The 6,000-nt window shown below is 41.0% G+C and overlaps 1 pseudogene; it reads left to right on the forward strand.

Moving 5' to 3' along the window:
- Positions 1-3,543, forward strand: part of LOC142297138 (uncharacterized) — a 32,514-nt pseudogene extending 28,971 nt beyond the window's left edge.
- The last annotated feature ends 2,457 nt before the right edge of the window (positions 3,544-6,000 follow it).

Genomic DNA, 6,000 nt, shown 5'->3' on the forward strand with positions numbered 1-6,000 from the left:
CTGATGTTTGGTTCACTTTAAATTCAGGTCTTTTTTTAGATGTGTTACCATTTTCTCAAGGCACATGTTATCTCCGGTACCTTAGGATCTCAAATAGAGCAGGTAGAAAAATTCTTGTAGAAGATGTCACATTATTCTTCTTCAACTGCTTTTATGAGGCCTGTATCTATCCCAATCCCGGGGGCCTTAACATTCATAGACAATGGCCTATTAAAATCTGGATGACGGAGAACCAGATCAGGACTTAAAGTGGTTAGAAGTTTTGCCCCAGAATGCAAGAAGAAGCGACAGAGCAGCAGCACATGGATTAAGGCATATCCAACTGGCCCGTGAATTAATATGATCATCTGAACATAGCATAGCCCTCATTTGTTCTTGCTAGCAGGCACTACCTGGGCCACCTGTCGGCCCATTCATAGACCTCCAAAGGCAAGGGATTGCATATAGCAACAGTTTTGCAATCTATAGGCTTGTAACACCATTATGATTGTAAGATCACTAGAGCGTCCAATAATGCTTTCTCCTTAATAGTCCAAAGGAGACTCTGCAATCGATTCTTCAAAGCAGGAGCTGGAATTTATTCCAGAGCAGATACAGGAAACAGGTTCTAAGGCACGCAGACACGCGCAGGTGTCCAGAGATTGGGTGGTTTGGCTATCTGGCCACGAACTATAGTGTTAGGGCATTTTATACCTGGTTTAGACAAAGGGTCACATGTTGCAGAAAAAGACGTAGATAAGTTACATCATACTGCGGCAAAAAGCGGTCATATTCTAAGACAAAGAAGGAGCGAGTCCAATATGTCATTGATTAGACTAAAAGCCCCGTTACACGCAACAACGTATCTAACGATATATCGCCGGGGTCACGGATTCCGTTCGTTAGCAACGTCGTTGCGTGTGGCAGCAACGAGCAAGTGTTAACGATGGAAAATACTCACCAAATCATCCATCGTTGACACGTCGTTCATTTTCAAAATATCGTTGATTGTAGAGGTCGCAGGTTGTTCGTCGTTCCCAAGGCAGCACACATCGCTACGTGTGACACCTCGGGAACAACGAACTACAGCTTATCTGCACCCGCCGGCAATGCGGAAGGAAGGAGGTGGGCGGGATGTTACGGCCGCTCATCTCTGCCCCTCCATTCTTGTTGGGCAGCTGCTTAGTGACGCCGCACAAACCGCCCCGTTAGAAAGGAGGCGGTTCGCCGGACACAGCGACGTCGCTAGCCAGATAAGTCCGTGTGAACGGGCCTAGCGATCGTATGCGCCACGGGCAGCGATTTGCCCGTGACGTACAACCGACGGGGGCGGTTACGCTCGCTAGCGATATCGCTGCGTGTAACACCTCCTTTACTTGTGAGGTTTTAAGGTTCCCCTTGTTTTACCTTTGATTCTTTCAAAATGGTATAGACTTTTCAGCAGGAAGATTCGAAGGTTGCAAATTCCAAAAATGTCACAGATTAGCAGCAATAATCCTGATTCTGTAGAAGCATTGTCAAAATAATTTCCAGCGTTGCGTTCAGTACGTGTCGGGTCAGAAGGTTGGGAAGAAGCACACTTAGTAGCCGAAGATCAAAACAGAAACGTAACAATATGTACAAGAGAAACCATGAAAAGGACGAGGCAGGAAAACAAGTCAAGATTAGGAGCTACACGGTTGAGAATAATAACATAGGAACTAATAAAGTAATACAGAAAAAGCCTGGAGCGATGATACTGCTTAAAATAAGTCACCGGAGCTGACGTCATTCTGTTGTTCAGTTGAAGCCATTAAGATTTGTTTTGCAGAGACTTGAATATAGGAAACAAGTAACAAATGTAGTAAATTCTTCAGCTCTCTGTCATGAAAACGTCCTATCATGTATCATTGCTTCATGTGCTGGTACATCAGGTAATCTTCTTGACCCCTTAGTCTCCCTCTTTTATACAGGCTTATCCACAATTTTGTTATTCATTTTTTATATATATATATATATATATATATATATATATATATATATATATATATATTATATAAATAAATAAAAAATAATTATAAGTATAATTCCTGTCTAAATTGTACATGATTCTAATTTTCAGGATATTTTTCAAATAATGGCCATTATTTTGATTGAGTAAATGTTTTTATTTTCTAGGTGAAGACTGTACAAGAGACTCCCACGGACATCTCCCTTTATCTCCGTATCTTGAAGTAGAAGATAACTATTCCACACAAAGTAATTTAGAAACTCTAAATGTCCCCGTAGTCCTTCACAGCGGCCACATATTCACTGATACCACTAGTCACAAAAATCAATCACTGACTGGCAATCAAACAACTGGACAAAACGAGGACGAAATACTCAAAACGAGGAATTATTTTAACAAGAACTCTAATCTTCAGTTGAATGAGCTAATTCACAGAAAGGAAAGCTTATTTACATGTTCAGAATGTGGGAAATCTTTTACCAAAGAAACCGATTTTGTTAGACATCAGAAAACTCACACCGGAGAGAAATCATTCTCATCTTTGGTACATTTAAATTCCATTATGCCTAAAGGTTCTCCTGAAAGCCATCAAAGAAGCAACACAGAAGAGAAGCCATTTTCTTGTCCTGAATGTGGGAAATGTTTTAGCACGCAATCAATACTAAAAAAACATCTTAGAAGTCACACAGGAGAGAAGCCATTTTCATGTTCAGAATGTGGGGGATGTTTTACTCAGAAATCAAGTCTTGTGAACCATCTCAGAATTCACACAGGAGAGAAACCATATTCATGCTCGGAATGTGGGAGATGTTTTTACAAAAAATGGGATCTTGTTAAACACCAGAGAACTCACACAGGGGAGAAACCTTTTTCATGTCCTGAATGTGGGAAATGTTTTGTTTCCAAATCAAGTCTTGTGAAACATTTAAGAATTCATACAGGGGAAAAGCCTTATATATGTCCTGAATGTGGGAAATGTTTCAGTGATAAATCAAATCTTTTGGATCACCTAAAACTTCATACAGAAGAAAAAAAATTTTCATGTTCAGAATGTGGAAGATGTTTTAAGTACAAATCAAGTCTTGTGGCGCATTTAAATATTCACTCAGAGGAGACACCATTTTCATGTTCAGAATGTGGGAAATGTTTTAAGAGGAAATCGACTCTTAGGGGTCACTTAAGAACTCACACAGGGGAGAAGCCATTTTCTTGTTCAGAATGTGGGCAATATTTTAGCCAGAAGTCAAGTCTTAATGAACATGTAAGAGCTCACACAGGAGAGAAGCCATATTCATGTTCACAATGTGGGAAATGTTTCACGCATAAATCAGGTTTTTTTTATCATTTGTCAACTCACATAGGAGAAAAGCAATTTTGATGTCTTGCATGTGGGAAATGTTTTATCCAGAAATCAGTTCTTAAAGAACATCAAATTGTTTGTTCACTTAGCACAGAAGCCATTTTCATGTTCAGAATGTAGCAAATGTTATACCCAGAAAGGAAGTCTTATGAAGCATCTAAACGTTCACACAGGGTAGAAACCATTTTTATGTCAGACTATAGTGTTTCAGTAAAGAAGGATTTAGTGTCTTCAGACTCGGCAAATCTGACAGGTTGTGGTAGATTTCATGAAAACTGCTGGATCAAAGAAACCGATGTGGGACAATGTACAATGGTTGTAAATTGTTATGCTACTGTTCTATTGTACTATTCGGTTAAACAAAGAATTATAAAAAAAAAAAGAAACCGATGTGGGGTGTGAGTAATCTTGGAAGACACAGACTGTCTTACCTATTATGCAGCTATAAATTTTGCTATTTGCTATCATGTAAGAAACGCCTACAGTTATTCGTGTAACATCTATATTATCACTGTGCGAAAACTTAATCCCAGAAATTTTTCAATTGAAGTTATGGCTGCTCTCAAAGGATTATGCCACTAAAGGGATTCCCAGAACACTTGGGAACTGAAAAAGGGGATTTTTATTGGGGATGGACAGGTTTTGTCTCTCCTTCTGCAGGAATACTTTCCCCAGTGAGTCTTCAAGGTTAGCATGGGAATTTTAGAGAACTTTTAGTGACTCTAGGTTGCTTTATGTGCTTCAATTGTTTTCAGTTGTGTGGTTTTAGTCAGCAATAGAAATACATTGAAGTCAAGACTAAGATATCGGTCTCATTGTAAGTAAGAACCAGCCCAGGGACCAGCAGCAGACTTGACTTCTCCGAATGCCCTGGGGGCCCTGGACTCCGAAAATATGGATTATCATAATTGAGTTCTCAATAGTAACAAGTAACTGTGCAGTTCCAAACACCGAACTACTTGGTTCCCCTTTGGTCAGGGTAATGTTACGTATTTAGACATGCCTAGGTCTTTTCCTTATTATGTGTTTGACTATTGTCTTGCAGTTCTCTCGTCGACGATAATAGTCGACGTATCTGCAAACAGAAAGATTTAAGAAACCGTGTCTTACAACATTGCATGTATAAGAAAGACTGGCAACTGACCTGACTAGGTGAAATGGAATCAGAGAATAATAGAATAGTAGAGTTAGAAGGAATCTCAAGGGCCATTGGATCCAACCCCCTGCGAGTGCAGGTTTTCCTAAATCATCCCAGCTATACGTTTATCCAGCTTCCGCTTGAAGATTTCCATTGATGGAGAGCTCACCACCTCCCGTGGCCGCCTGTTCCACTCGCTGACTGCTCTCACTGTCAGAAAGTTTTTCCTACACTGTGTGCAGAATTATTAGGCAAATGAGTATTTTGATCACATACTTTTTATACATGATGTCCTACTCCAAGCTGTATAGGCTGAGAGCCAACTACCAATTAAGTAAATCAGGTGATGTGCCTCTCTGTAATGAGGAGGGGTGCGGTGTAATGACATCAACACCCTATAAAAGGTGTGCTTAATTATTAGGCAACTTCCTTTCCTTTGGCAAAATGGGTTAGATGAGAGATTTGACAGGTCTGAAAAGTCCAAAATTGTGCGATGTATTGCTGAGGGATGCAGCAGTCTTGAAATTGCCAAACCTTTGAAGCCTGATCACCAAACAATCAAGCGTTTCATGGCAAATAGCCAACAGGGTCGCAAGAAGCGTGTTGGGCAAAAAGGCGCAAAATAACTGCCCATGAATTTAGGAAAATCAAGCGTGAAGCTGCCAAGATGCCATTTGCCACCAGTTTAGCCATAGTTCAGAGCTGCAACGTTACTGGAGTATCAAAAAGCACAAGGTGTGCCATACTCAGGGACAGGCCAAGGTAAGGAAGGCTGAAAAACCACCACCTCTGAACAAGAAACAGAAGATAAAACCTCAAGACTGGGCTAAAAAATATCTTAAGACTGATTTTTCAAAGGTTTTCTGGACTGATGAAATGTGAGTGACTCTTGATGGGCCAGATGGATGGGCCAGAGGCTGGATCAGTAAAGGGCAGAGAGCTCCACTCCCACTCAGATGCCAGCAAGGTGGAGGTGGGCACTGGTATGGGCTGGTATCATCAAAGATCAACTTGTGGGACCTTTTTGGGTTGAGGATGGAGTGAATCTCAACTCCCATATTTACTGCCAGTTTCTGGAAGACAACTTCTTCAAGCAGTGGTACAGGAAGAAGTCGGTATCGTTCAAGAAAAACATGATTTTCATGCAGGACAATGCTCCATCACATGCATCCAACTACTCCACAGCGTGGCTGGCCGGTAAAGGTCTAAAAGATGAAAAAATAATGACATGGCCCCCTTGTTCACATGAGCTGAACCCCATAGAGAACCTGTGGTCCCTCAGAAAATGTGAGATCTACAGGGAGGAAAGACAGTCCACCCCTGGGAACAGTGTCTGGAGGCTGTGGTGGCTGCTGCACGCAATGTTGAGCGTAAACAGATCAAACAACTGACAATCTATGGATGGTCGGCTGCTGAGTGTCATCAGAAAGAAAGGGGGCTATATTGGGCACTTATTATTTGGGTTTTGTTGTTGCATGTCAGAAATGTTTATTTCTAAATTTTGTGCAGTTTTATTGGTTTACCTGGTGAAAA

The sequence above is a fragment of the Anomaloglossus baeobatrachus genome, chromosome 3, assembly GCF_048569485.1.
Source record: "Anomaloglossus baeobatrachus isolate aAnoBae1 chromosome 3, aAnoBae1.hap1, whole genome shotgun sequence".
Classification (NCBI taxonomy): Eukaryota; Metazoa; Chordata; class Amphibia; order Anura; family Aromobatidae; genus Anomaloglossus; species Anomaloglossus baeobatrachus.